Consider the following 12431-nt stretch of genomic DNA (forward strand, 5'->3'; position numbering starts at 1 on the left):
TACATACAAACTTTTTAATACATACAAAGAAAAAATACTGGGCAATACTATAAATTATGCTTTTCTAAAACATCAGCAATGCAGACTGTGGCATGAAACTGTTACTAATCCAATTCAGAAAACAGTTTCCACACATATCACACTCAATCAGTCTGCATTGCAAGCAAATTCCAACATATTCATTGTTATTACGTTTCCAAGAAAGAAAAACAGAATTTTCCACCAAGCCCTTAAAATACTTGATAAAAGTCTATCAGTAGGAGTACACATCACACTTAAAAGTTTACATAACCTTCCTTCTGTTTTTAAAGGAGAAGTAAGCAAATAGTTCCAAGTAAGTGGTCTTGGGTCATGTTTAAAATTACATTATGTTTTTCTTCATTGTATGACTATATGCAAGTTTTAGTCTTGTACTCATTATAATACATCTTTTTCTTATATTTTTTATCTTAGTTACTTACAAAGACTGAACAATAATTTTAAATACTAGTCTGGATTTTTAAATTAATAAACAAGTTACACCTCTGCACACACATAAAAACGGGACAAAAATGGTTTTCCATAATGAAGCAAAGATACCTGCTTCTTCCTATAACATTGCAAAGAGATCTTCAGGATCTGGCAGGAAGTTTAACTCTTACCAAACTAGCAACATTTCAATATATGTATAAGTACATGTTTACTGTAGTCACTGAGACTAATGGACAGCAGTGAGTGGTCAGTAGTACTGATAGATACTGATTAAGAATACTGATTACTAATCAGATAAACACTGATTAGGATGATGGATACAGTGTACATCAAAAGCTTCTTCAACTACGATCAGATTAATCACCCCTGACAGGAGAAATCTGACAGATGGAAGCAGGTAGAGGAAAACAGAAAGTTTTTCCTAGAAAATTTGAAGCAATTTACAGCTAAAGGTGTGAATTCTTTATATTTTTGCTCATAGATAAGAGATGAAGGATAGCATCCCTGGAAGACACATTCTTTTGCAATAAAGAGCACAAGAAATCCTTTAACTCCTCCAGTACTGCTGTTTGTCTGCATATCAACATAATATTTAATGTCTATTGGTGAAATTATACTGCAAAAGCAGACTGCTACAGTATTTTGCATAACTGGAAGTGTGTGACTGTCCAAATAAATACCCAGAGGCATTTTTAAAAACAACATTTTATTTCAACCATCCTTTATACATTAGGGACTGCTTACAAATGTGGTTTGATACAAAGGAAATAAATCGTAAGGAGCTAAAATTATGTTTCAGCCCTTGCTCCAAATCTCTTTGAAGGCCTTTATTCACAGGGGAGTTACTAGAAAGCAACAATGTGAATTTACAAACATCTCTTTTGCATTTATTGATGTGACCCCACAGTGAGTGTGGAAACTCTCAGAATACACTTGTTTCAGACACCGTGTTTTGTATCAGCTCTGTAATAACTGTTTTACCACCCTGGTGGCATGAAGGACACCAGCTGATAAGGTGATGACAGAAGTAAAGTAAAATGTGCAACAGTAAAACAGACCCAATTTTGAAGTGTAAACTTTCAGTTTTCATCATCACCAGAAGTTTCATCACTAAGGTTCTCGTGTCTCCTACGCTCTTATTTCCCTATTTTCTTTCCCGAACACCTCAGCTAAACCCGAAACCCCAACGTGCCATTACTCTGAGCACAGGCAATGCCACCAGGCCACTCGGCACCCGCCAGCCCATCCATGCTGACAGTGCAGCGCAGAGCCGGCTGTGAGCGGACGAACACACGGCCCCCTCCAGAGGGGCCGAACCAGCCCCGTCAGGCCAGAGATCAGTCCAGCATCAGTCCCCGCGGAATCACTTACACGCGGTGGCACTCAGCACCAAAAATGATGCTATCACACCAGTGGGGGAGGCAGGTAAAAGTTTCAAGCAAGACTTCGGACTCACGAAGCGCACTGTGATCCCTCCCCACTTGTTCTGACCCAGCTCCGAAAGCCCTGTGGGCAAGGTTATAACCGGGAGTAACGGACTGAGGGGCAAACGCCACCGGGCACCCCCGCTCCCCTTGGTCGGGGCAGCCCTGCGGAGACCCCAGGACGGGCCGTCCGGGGCGCTCTGCCGCAGCGGGCAGGCGCTGCCCCGCTCCGAGCCGCAACGCCGGGCGAGCCGAGCCGGTGGCCCGAGCAAGCGCTGAAGCCACCGCCTGCCGGAGCCCGGCGAACGCCGTGGCTCCCGGGCGGCAGCGGAGCCGGCGCTCCGCGCAGCCCCTCCGGAATTCCCGGGATGCGCAGCCGCCTCGGGGCCGCCCCACAGCGCCGTGCGGGCTCTGCGCGGCCGTCCCTGAGCGCAGCGCGCTCCCGGCCGCCGGCGGGGACGCGCCTCCACCGCCTCCCGCGCGCTCCCGCGGCGCGGCTGAGCCAAGCGCAGCACAGCGCCCCCCGCCTGCCCTGCCCGTGCCTGCCGTGCCCGCCGTGCCCGCCGCGCCGCCCGCTGCCCTCCGCGCTGCCCCGCTCCCGGCCCGCGGGGGGTCGGGCTGCGCGCACACGTGTCCCCGCCCCCTCCCGCACTCACCCGCCGCCCTGTACGTGCTGCCCCCGTCACAGGGGGTGGGGGGGACCGGGTCGGGCGGAGCCGCACGTCGTCCTCACGTCAGCGCTGATGCAGCCGCGCCGCCGCGGGGGCGCCGAGGAAATGGCGTCTGTGGGGCCTCCCAGCGCCAGCGGCCGCGGCGGGAGGCGGAGCCGCGCGCGGGCGGCGGTGCCGGGCGGCCGCGGGGCGCAACGGCCGCGGCGCTGACCAACCGCCGCCGCGGGCCCCCGCCGGCGCCGCCCATTGGCCGGGGCGGGACGCGCCGCGGTGCGGGCGGGGCGGCCCCGCGCTGCCGGGGGCGGGCGCGGCCGGTAACAGCCGGGGCGGCCGCGGGGCCGCCGCGCTCCCTGCGCCGCGCTCCGGGCGTGCGATAGCGGGGCGGTGCCGGCCGCTCGCCGCGCCGGCCGGGCCCCGCCGATAAGGGCGGTTGGCTGGGCTCTCCCGCAGGGTCCAGCCCCGGCTGTCTCCGCACTGACCTAGGGAAGGGACGCGGCACAACCCCTGGTTGTCCCCTGGGCGGTGCCGGAGCCCTGAGGGACGCGGAAACCTGCCCAGAGGCCGCCCCGCCGTGGCGCTGCCCGCAGGTTGTTGTGTAATTCTGCTTAGTAAAAGCACGTTCCTTACATCAGTCACTCATGGTGACTGTAGTATTTTACATTTAGTAAAATACGACATAGTATTTTACATTTATTCGGCTAAGTAAATCAGAAATTGCCAGGAGGTGACAAGCGGGAGCGACGTGCTTGTTTCCCCGCTGGCTTCACGGGATTACGTGCAGATATCCTGAGTCATGCTGGGTTTGTGCTCTAGGTGTGAGCGCGTCCTTTGCCGGAAGCGCAGGGCCCGTCGGCTCAGGGTTAATAATGTTAAAATGCAATAAACGCGTAAGCCATAAACTTTGTTACTATGGGTGTTTGAACATCGTATGTCTTATTGCTGCTCAGTATTTTACAAAGTAATGTTATAAGGGATTATACTGCAGTAAATTTTAAAATGGATGTGTATACATCACTACACATACATTCTCAAGTTACGTAATGTATTTACCCATTTTTATGGTTTAGGATTTTTTTTTCTTCTTGTGAGAATCTACTCAGTGTGCTAAATAAACATAAAAAACTTAAGTTAATTTCACATAACTCATTGTGATTGAAGAATTGGAGGATGTGTGTGTCAGGATTGGTGATAGGTCCACACAGGTCAAACACTCAGCCTTATTCATGGCATGGAGAAAACCTGCGTATTGATTTCCTGTGTTTTTAAAAAAAACAAATAACTCTTATCTCTGACTTCATAAGAGATGACTCATATTTATTTGCAAAGGTTTTGCCTTTAAGCGTTTAGTTCTTTAATTTGCTTCACAAGACTTACTTCACACAGCTATCTAAATTGCAATCTAGTGGAAAAAATACAGAATCTTCAATTATCACTATTGCTTGTGCAAGTTTTCTGTTTTCATTCTACATTTCATTTGTTGAAATATCGAACACCCACTTCCTGTTTTGAGTTCTGTTTCCCTCCCTTTGTTTGTTGCATATATATAATGTGTCTGTTCTGGATTTTTAAATAGGAGTTTCTCTTCCCTTAATTAATTCTGCTTTAAGATCTCACCCATTACGTACACTGTTGTTATGCTCATTCATTAAAGATATGTTTCTCTCGTCAATTAAAAATATTTGTTAGAATAGTGACATAATCAAATGAACAGGCAAGTGTTAAACTACTGAGAATTACTCTGCTGAAACCTTTGGAAGAAATTCCAGTTTTGCCTTGTATACTCAAAAAGACAAAAATGGCTCTTAGGATATTAGCAGCACCTCAAAAATATTTTTGAAGGTAGCAGTCTGAGTACAAACAGGAAGAAATTTCAAATGAGAGTGTTAAATAATGGAAACCACTGGAGTGAGTTACCTGTAAACAAACTGACAATTTCCATGAACTCTTAGGGCCTGGATTTGGACAAACAGTTATTTTTTATTAGTTTTCAAGTAAGCCATAAATGCTTTGAAATGTTTAACTAAGAATTTATTACTATTTATACCACTTCTCTTGTAATGAAGTGTATCAGAGGCATAAGAGCCAGAGGGCCTTAGACCTTGGTGATTCAAAGATGACTAACCAAATTTGGCTCTTGATGCAGCTGTCTGAAGCTGGGGGGCTAGAAGGGGAAGGGAATGACAAGGGCCTTGTGTTGTGTTCTTACTGCAGCAGGGCTGGGGTACCTAAGGCCAGACCAACCTGTGCCACAACAGTGCTCACTTCGACTAAAAACAGTTCTCTTTAAATTGGGATCAATGCCTGATGTGAACCCATTTAATTTCAAATGCTGAGACCAAAAGCAATCCATAAGAAAGCCACACAAGCCAGGATTTGTTGTGATTTTCATCATTTATGGAAGAACATAAACTTGAAATCCAGGCTCTTTGCTGCTGTCAGAATGACTGCCCGAGTCACCTTTTCTTTCTATTTCAAAATGTCCATTGTTTTTTTTTTAAGTTTCTTTCAACCTGGATCAATTCTTAAGTCTGATCCACTGCACCATCACACAGAGAGAAGTACGACCTTAACCAGGGAGGGTAATAGATGAAAAGGGAGTTGGAGAAACTTGATTTGGCACCAAAAAGAAACACGGTGCTCTTTGCAGAGAACTTAATTATTTCACCAATGCACATTACGTCAGTAGGAGTGCTATCTGTGTAATTTTCAGACAACTGATTCTACATATGGATCTCACAGCTATCTTTTAAATCAACTTTTTAAGGGGATTGAAAGAATTTTGAGCATTTCAGTTCTAGTCTTATGAAACACCTATTTAGTTTTCTTGTAAAAATTCATGGTTTGTCTTGGCATAAGCAATGACAGCAAAATGGATATGCTACCTAGCTTAGTTGTCAATTTCTCTTTAATTAGAATCCAGACATCTGAAGATAATACAAGTAAAACTGACAGAAAAATAGACAGGTATCCTATTGGAAATAATAGTGATACTTACTGGTTAATAATTTCACTATAGGCCTCCTCATGGACCACTCCACTTTCAGCTGATTGTTGAATAATCCTGCCTCTGCTCTTTCATTGCCTGCAAGGAAATAGAGGGACAAGTGCAGAACTTGCAGGGTGGTCACAGGAACGTGCAGTCAACACACAGCCACTGTTTTCACAATTTCTTTTGTGAATTTGATGAAAGTCAGATGCATGCTGCAACAGAATCCTGATCAGTCTGAAACAGAGAATAGATTAGGCAAGAGGTACACTTTAATGAATATAAAATATAAGACTAATTTTTTTTTTACCTATTCTTTTCTAAATTCCTAGCAATGCAAGAAAAATATGAATTTCCATTGGCTCACAAATAGAAACAGAAATGGCACACCCTTAGAAAGGCAAACATTGAAGAATATTGTAAAAGGTAAAAGCTTTGTGAATATTTTTAATGTAGATAGGTTTTTTTTTAATAGTTACACATTTGAAATATTATTAATATTTTGTGATCTCTCCTTCTCTAAACTGTGTAAAGTTGGAAATAAAACTGAGTAGTACGAGTAGTACAGGAGCAAATTGATGATCCTTTTATTCTTATTATTTTCCACTGCCATCACTGAAACATCTGAAAATCAATACTGTCTAAATTAGTGCTGTGCTATGGCACCACCTTGACTTTTGTGGGTTGCATAAGCCAGAAGCACAGGAAGGAATAGCCTTGAGGAGTCCCAGGTCTGGCTTAGTGAGAAGCCTGGCCTAACAGTTGTGAGGCTTTGCAGTACCTCAGCTAGCTCTACTTGGCCTTGTGTCATGTAAACAATAGGCTTGCTTTATTTGGAAGGGTTGGATGTTATTATTGGTGAAGGGGGTATCAAGTACTATTCTAGGTCCATTTTTAAAATTATTATTAGTTTCATTTTCTTGGGTTTATAATGATTTGATTTTGGATAATAAGTTGCAGTAATGTTACAATATTTTACACTCCAAAGATGAAATACAATGTTTTAATGTGGTTTGTTTCTGTTCATTTTGTTTGAAATTTTTTTTTTTTTTTTTACTTTTTTAGGACTTGTAATAAGAAATTGAAATTTATAAATACAATACAGGTATCCCAAGGCATTTGCTACTGTCTGGTATGACCTGCAGTTTGAAAGGAGTTACTTACTGATGCACCAAAACATAGCAAAGCAAATCAGAGTACACTAGCAGCTAAACTGTGATCACTTTATTAATCACTGCTTGAGCAACCACACAAATGGCTAAAATGATTTGTGAATGTATAGTTAGATACCTGGCATGGTGTTTGTAAGTCATGAGGAGAACTGACAGGATTCAGACTGTTTCCTAATCTACTGGTCCTAGGTCAGGTCTCCAGCACTGTTGTCTCCCCACATGCTAGAGCCAGAACAAACAAAACAATGGAGAAACCTGTAGGCTGACAAATAACTTGGCATTGTATAAATTTCTCCATACTGATTTGTTGTACATTCATTTCATGAGAGAAATTATTATAATGGGAAAATAATATTCTGACTAGGAAACAATGTAAGGCATCTGAAATGTTAAAAGAATTGACTGGTGACTTCAAGACATACACATAACGATATTTCTGTTGCAGCAGAAAAAAAAAAGGTAACTTAGATCTACTACATGAAATTTTCATTTCCTGTGCTGAACAATTAACTTTACTTATATAAGACCTTCTTCATAACATGAATATAACATGTAATTCACAGTATTCATAACCATTTACAATTTATTGCTTTTTGTAGGGATCTTTGACTTTTCAGGTGAAAAGTACCAGATTTGTATAAAGCATTATTTTGTACTTATAGCATATTAAATTTCCAAATAACTGCTTACATAGCTGCAATACATAAAACGTTACTGTTAAAAGTTTTCTGAACAGGCTGTGTTCAAAGAAGCACAGTTTGCAGTTGAATGTGAATACACTGTGCCACAGGAATATGGGTATCCCAAAGAGTTGGCATACACTTGTACCTTGAAAAAGATGTATCCTGAAAGGCACAGTAAGGCAGTGCAGGAGTGTGGCCAGCGCTAATAGGACATTGAGGAACTACCTCACACAAAGGTGAATGACATCAAACATTCAGATAATGCAGTAAAAGCTAAACACATACAAAGAGTTCATATTAATTAAATATATTCAATGAAAATATATATTAAAAAAGCATTTGCATTTAGTTAACACAATGGCTGTAGACTAGATTTTCTAGCAACTGTAGGTTGTTTTTGATGGGGGAGCAGATTGTTTTGGTGGTGGTAAATGGTTGTAAATGACAGTGAAGAGCAAGAATGAAGAATATAAAATAAAAAGCAAAAGCTGCTGAATAAATGGAGCAAGGTAAAGGTGTCTGGGAGCTATAAAGGGAAGAGGTACAAGTGAAGAATAACTAAATGGAAGAGTATTCTGTATAACAGAAGATTGTCAGGTTATTTGCAATGTGTTTATGTGAGAGAGCTTCTGTATTTCTTTCATGTCAAGAATTGTTAGTTCTTAATCTACCAGTGATGCAGATAAACGGCTAAAAAACCATATTTTTCTGAAAAGGATATATCTTTCATCAAATGCTAGCTCAACTAATTTATCTCTTTGATGATGCTATTTTGCCAGCTGGTTTATTTATGAGCTGTTTTTTGTCATTCTATCTGTCTAGTACTTTTGCACATTACAGGAGGTTTCCATCTCCATTAAGTATGAAATATGCTTTTTACTGGATCATTTGAAAGACAAATAGATATACTTTTACAAAATAATTTCTCAAGAAAACCCAAGGAAATGGAACGATGCCAAGTTTAATTTGGAAAATGACATGTTAGAAATGGACACTAGACATGTCCCATTTATCACATTTTAGTAGAGACAGATACATTTGTTCTTTTTCCTTTTTTTCTTTTTCTGGAAATAACAGCTCTGCAAATTCAACCTTGTCTCAACATTAAGTTATGTTGCCTAAGAGTCATCATCTCTAGGGGTTCTGCAGTCACCAAGTTCAGGTGTTTTTCTTCCATCTGTGTATATATATATATATATATATATATATATATATATATATATATGTACTGCACACAGATGCCATAGAGCTGTATGCTACCATTTTTAGTATGGTGGTAGAACCACTCAAGAATTACATGACTATTTTCTCCAAACATTGTGCCTAGCAGCTGCCTTCCTTTCACAGTATCTGCTCATTAAATCATAGGATTATAAAATCATTGAGGTTGGAAAAGTCCTCCAAGGTGATGGAGTCCAACCTGTGGCTGAACACCCCCTTGTCAAATAAACCACAGCACTAAGGGCCACATCCAGTTGTTTCTTGAGCACCTCCCAGGATGGTGATTGCACCACCTCCCTGGGCAGCCCGTTCCAATGGCTGACAACCCTTCCAGTGAAGAAATTCTTCCAAATGTCCAGCCTGAACATCTCCAATCACAGCTCGAGGCCACTTCCTCTCCTCCTGTCTGGTTGCCTGGGAAAAGAGGTTGACCCCCACCTGGCTACAATCTCCTTTCAAGGAGTTGTAGAGAGAAATAAGGTGTCCCCTGAGACTCCTCAAAGCCAAACACCCCAGCTGCCCCAGCTGCATCCTCATAAGACATTTTCTGTACACTTCACCAGCTTCATTCCCCTTCTCCAGACACGCTCCAGCACCTCAATGTCTTTCTTGAAGTGGCAGGCCCAGAACTGGACAAAGGACTCGAGGTATTGAGCAGTGTCTTTTCACTGTGTTGCGGCATCTCCATGAAAGAATTATTTCACTATGATTTTTAAAGATGATTGTACAGTGGTGCACATGGTCTATGAGCCTTTTATAACAAGGCACTGCTAAAAAGGGACTTGAACAACTTTCTGAAAATGATTGCATAATTTCTGAATCAAAAGGGAAGGAGAGACATTTAGAATAAGATTGTTTGGTTCACTGCTGGTACTATAAGCAAATATATTCCCAGCTCATGACCTGGTAGATGTAACAGAACTTCCTTGGAACCTGCAGCTTCCCTTCCCTTGTGTGCAGCATCCTCTCATGGCTCTCTCCCTCTCTCTCTCTCTCATTTCCACCAGCAGGGGTAAGTGATGATGTTTGAACAGTTCCATGTCCTCAGCTGTGTCACCACATTTCCCTAACTTGTGCTAGCTTTGGAATTTTGTGCATATAAGCTAAAGCATGAAAACTACAAAGCAGCTTATTTACTAGAGTGGATTTCAGGGGTAGTTTCATATTCAAATTAAACCTGAAGCACAATCCCAGTAATTAACTCAAACCCAGTCTCAGCCAGGACTCCTTCATTTTTAACAATTCAGAAAATAAAGCCACCTAACAGCTTCTTTAGGAGCTTTTTGCATTCTTTCCCCAAATGCTTAGATAAACAATATGATAAATAGGAACACTGAAACCTCTTATATGCCAGGTTGCTTGTTTGTTGGGAAATTGTTGTATCTGGTTCACCCAGCCCATAGCAAGTACCCAAGCCATTGGCATCTGATGCACTTACTGAACAGAAAGGACTTACAACCTTGTAACTGAACACACAAAAGCTCCAAAAGCTTTTAGTCTTTTGATACCTCATATTTAAAGCAGTTTAATGTCTGAAAATTCCCATAAGTAGAATCATTTAGGCCCAGTAACTGCATCATAAAGTCTTGGCAGCTCATTGATCTCTAAATGCAAGTTCTAAATACACAATTTTGCTTGTCAATAATGTTGCAGAATATTTTTTCAGCAATTTTTTTTGGAAAAAAAAAGAAAAGAAAAACTAACTAGATTTGCTCCGACAGATAATTTAACTTCTTAGGTACAATGACATGAAAATAAATTGGGGCCCCTTTTTAATAATAGATGGAAAAAAAATTACATTTGCAAATTTTTTCCAAGCAATCCTGGGGAAGGATAGAATAAATCTGGGAGTTGAACTAAACACTTGATGGCTAACTAATAAATTTTGTTTGGGAGAGTTCAACTTTTGTTAATTTTCCTATTTCATGGACAAAAACGTGTGGGTTTTGTTAGTTTTGTTGTAGATTGAGCAAGTTCAAACTCTTGAACTGCTATTTTGTATCTATTCCGTGCTGCCATCTTGTGGCCCGGAGTGCAGCGAGCTTCTGCTTCTTAATGAAAATTACAGGGGTTAAAGCAGATTAAATAATAATTCATTTTAAATTCTTCATAAACTTTAAAAAATACACAAGAATAATACCTAATTACTGCATATTTTTATAATCACAAAATATTTGTTCAGTTTGTACATATATTTTGTACGTTACCGCATGAAAAACAAATATCCACAATAAAAGCCTAGATTAAAAATAGCTATGAAATGAAATAAAGGTCCATTCCTGCTTTCATTTATCTTGTTTTCAGAAGGAAAATATTATTTAAAAAAAATTTTGTATTATTATCTGCATCAATAATGCAGACTAACTAATCTAGTAAAAATTGAACATGAATATAACATAAATAATCCAGTCAATATTCTCATTTTCTACTTGAAAAAGGCTAATGAATATGTTACTCTAAAATAGGATTTTAAATCAAAGACAAGAAGAGCAGATAGTAACATGAAAGGCAGTTGAAAATGACATGGTGGTGGTGGTGGGGAATGTGGATACTCAGTATCAGTTCAGACTGCAGTCTAAACCAGCTTTTAAATAAAGCAGTAGGTGGTATAGTGGCACATTTAATACACTGTTTGTATTACCATAGGGCTGTGGGATTCCTAGTTCTGTACCAGAATAATACAGTGTTAGATGTAGCATCAACATAAACAAAACTGAGAGCTCCTTCCAAAGGAATTAATTACATAAGAGAAAAGAAAACAAGTTAATGCAAACAGACAGAGATGCAGAAGTATCAGATAAAACAAATGCATATAAACAACAGGGGAACTCAGGACATACTGCAATGCTGGTTAGGACAGGGAGCAGACTTGATAGCAGATGTAATCAAATAAACATAAATTTTATATTTGGTGGCAAAGATGTAAGATGGCATATGCATGTAGTAGAAAATAACCTATGTCACTCACTACTGTTATCAACAATATATAAAGAACTGGTAAGAATTTACTGGGAAGAAGTTGACTTCTCCATAGGACTATCCTGCAAAAACTTCCAGAATTTCCATCTCTCCCCTATCTGTGTCTTTTCTATCTACAACTGCTGAAAGACAACACTAAGCCTTGGTCAAACAGGATAATAGAGTAGTCTGTACATCTGCTGTCATCAAGAAATGCATCAAGACATGACTGAGGTAGCTGAGGGTGCCACTGTTACTTGGTCATGCTTTGCCAAATGGCAACTTTCATTGCTGGCTGTTTGGGGCACATCTGCACTGCAGGTTAATTCAGATTACCAACATCTGGGCTTCAGCAGGTAGGAACAGCCCCACCACAGAGCTAGCACTGAACTGAACTCACTGATTCATAAATCATGTATCCACTCACATAAAGCATCGGTGCATACACACAAGTTTTAGTCTTGCTCTTGGCAGATACATTATCATTATTTCTTAATAGACTGTATGGGAACCTTTGTTCTTTTGGAAGCACAGGCAGCACTAAGGAGATGACCTTAGCAACACACAGAGTAATGCTCTCAGCTTGCTCATCTGACTCCTGCAATACCCCGTTCTGTGTTTTCAGGTGGTAATTCTCTGAAATTCCTAAATAATTCTCTGTTATTTCCTAAATACATTTAAATTGTTATTTCCTAAATACATTTAAATCCAAGTTTTTAAATACCTTACATAAAAGCAGTAATGAATGTTCATGTTCTTCCTCTGAATTGTGATTCCCCAATTGTGCTTCCTCAACTGCAGCCTTGTAGAACAGAGTGTGCAGAATAGTTGTGGATTTGGTACCT

The 12431-nt window shown here is 41.0% G+C and overlaps 1 protein-coding gene and 1 long non-coding RNA gene across 7 annotated transcripts in view; one reads left to right on the forward strand and one right to left on the reverse strand.

Moving 5' to 3' along the window:
• The window catches only part of CREM (cAMP responsive element modulator), a 36736-nt gene extending 33988 nt beyond the window's left edge, over nucleotides 1-2748 (reverse strand). Inside the window, exon 1 of one of the 6 annotated variants that reach the window (XM_054629330.2) lies at nucleotides 2552-2747. The gene's annotated coding sequence lies outside the window, so the exon portion shown is untranslated. Of the gene's footprint in view, nucleotides 1-2551 lie in introns of all 6 variants that reach the window. The other 5 variants (XM_054629365.2, XM_054629322.2, XM_054629356.2 and 2 more) reach the window with 5 other exon arrangements.
• Nucleotides 2749-2866: 118 nt separating this feature from the next.
• On the forward strand, nucleotides 2867-6667 carry LOC129123201 (uncharacterized). The gene is made up of 3 exons (XR_008534657.2): nucleotides 2867-3207; nucleotides 5885-5978; nucleotides 6618-6667. It is a non-coding gene; the product is annotated as an uncharacterized LOC129123201 (long non-coding RNA).
• Nucleotides 6668-12431: the final 5764 nt, after the last annotated feature.

This window comes from Agelaius phoeniceus, chromosome 1 (assembly GCF_051311805.1).
Source record: "Agelaius phoeniceus isolate bAgePho1 chromosome 1, bAgePho1.hap1, whole genome shotgun sequence".
In the NCBI taxonomy this organism is placed as follows: Eukaryota; Metazoa; Chordata; class Aves; order Passeriformes; family Icteridae; genus Agelaius; species Agelaius phoeniceus.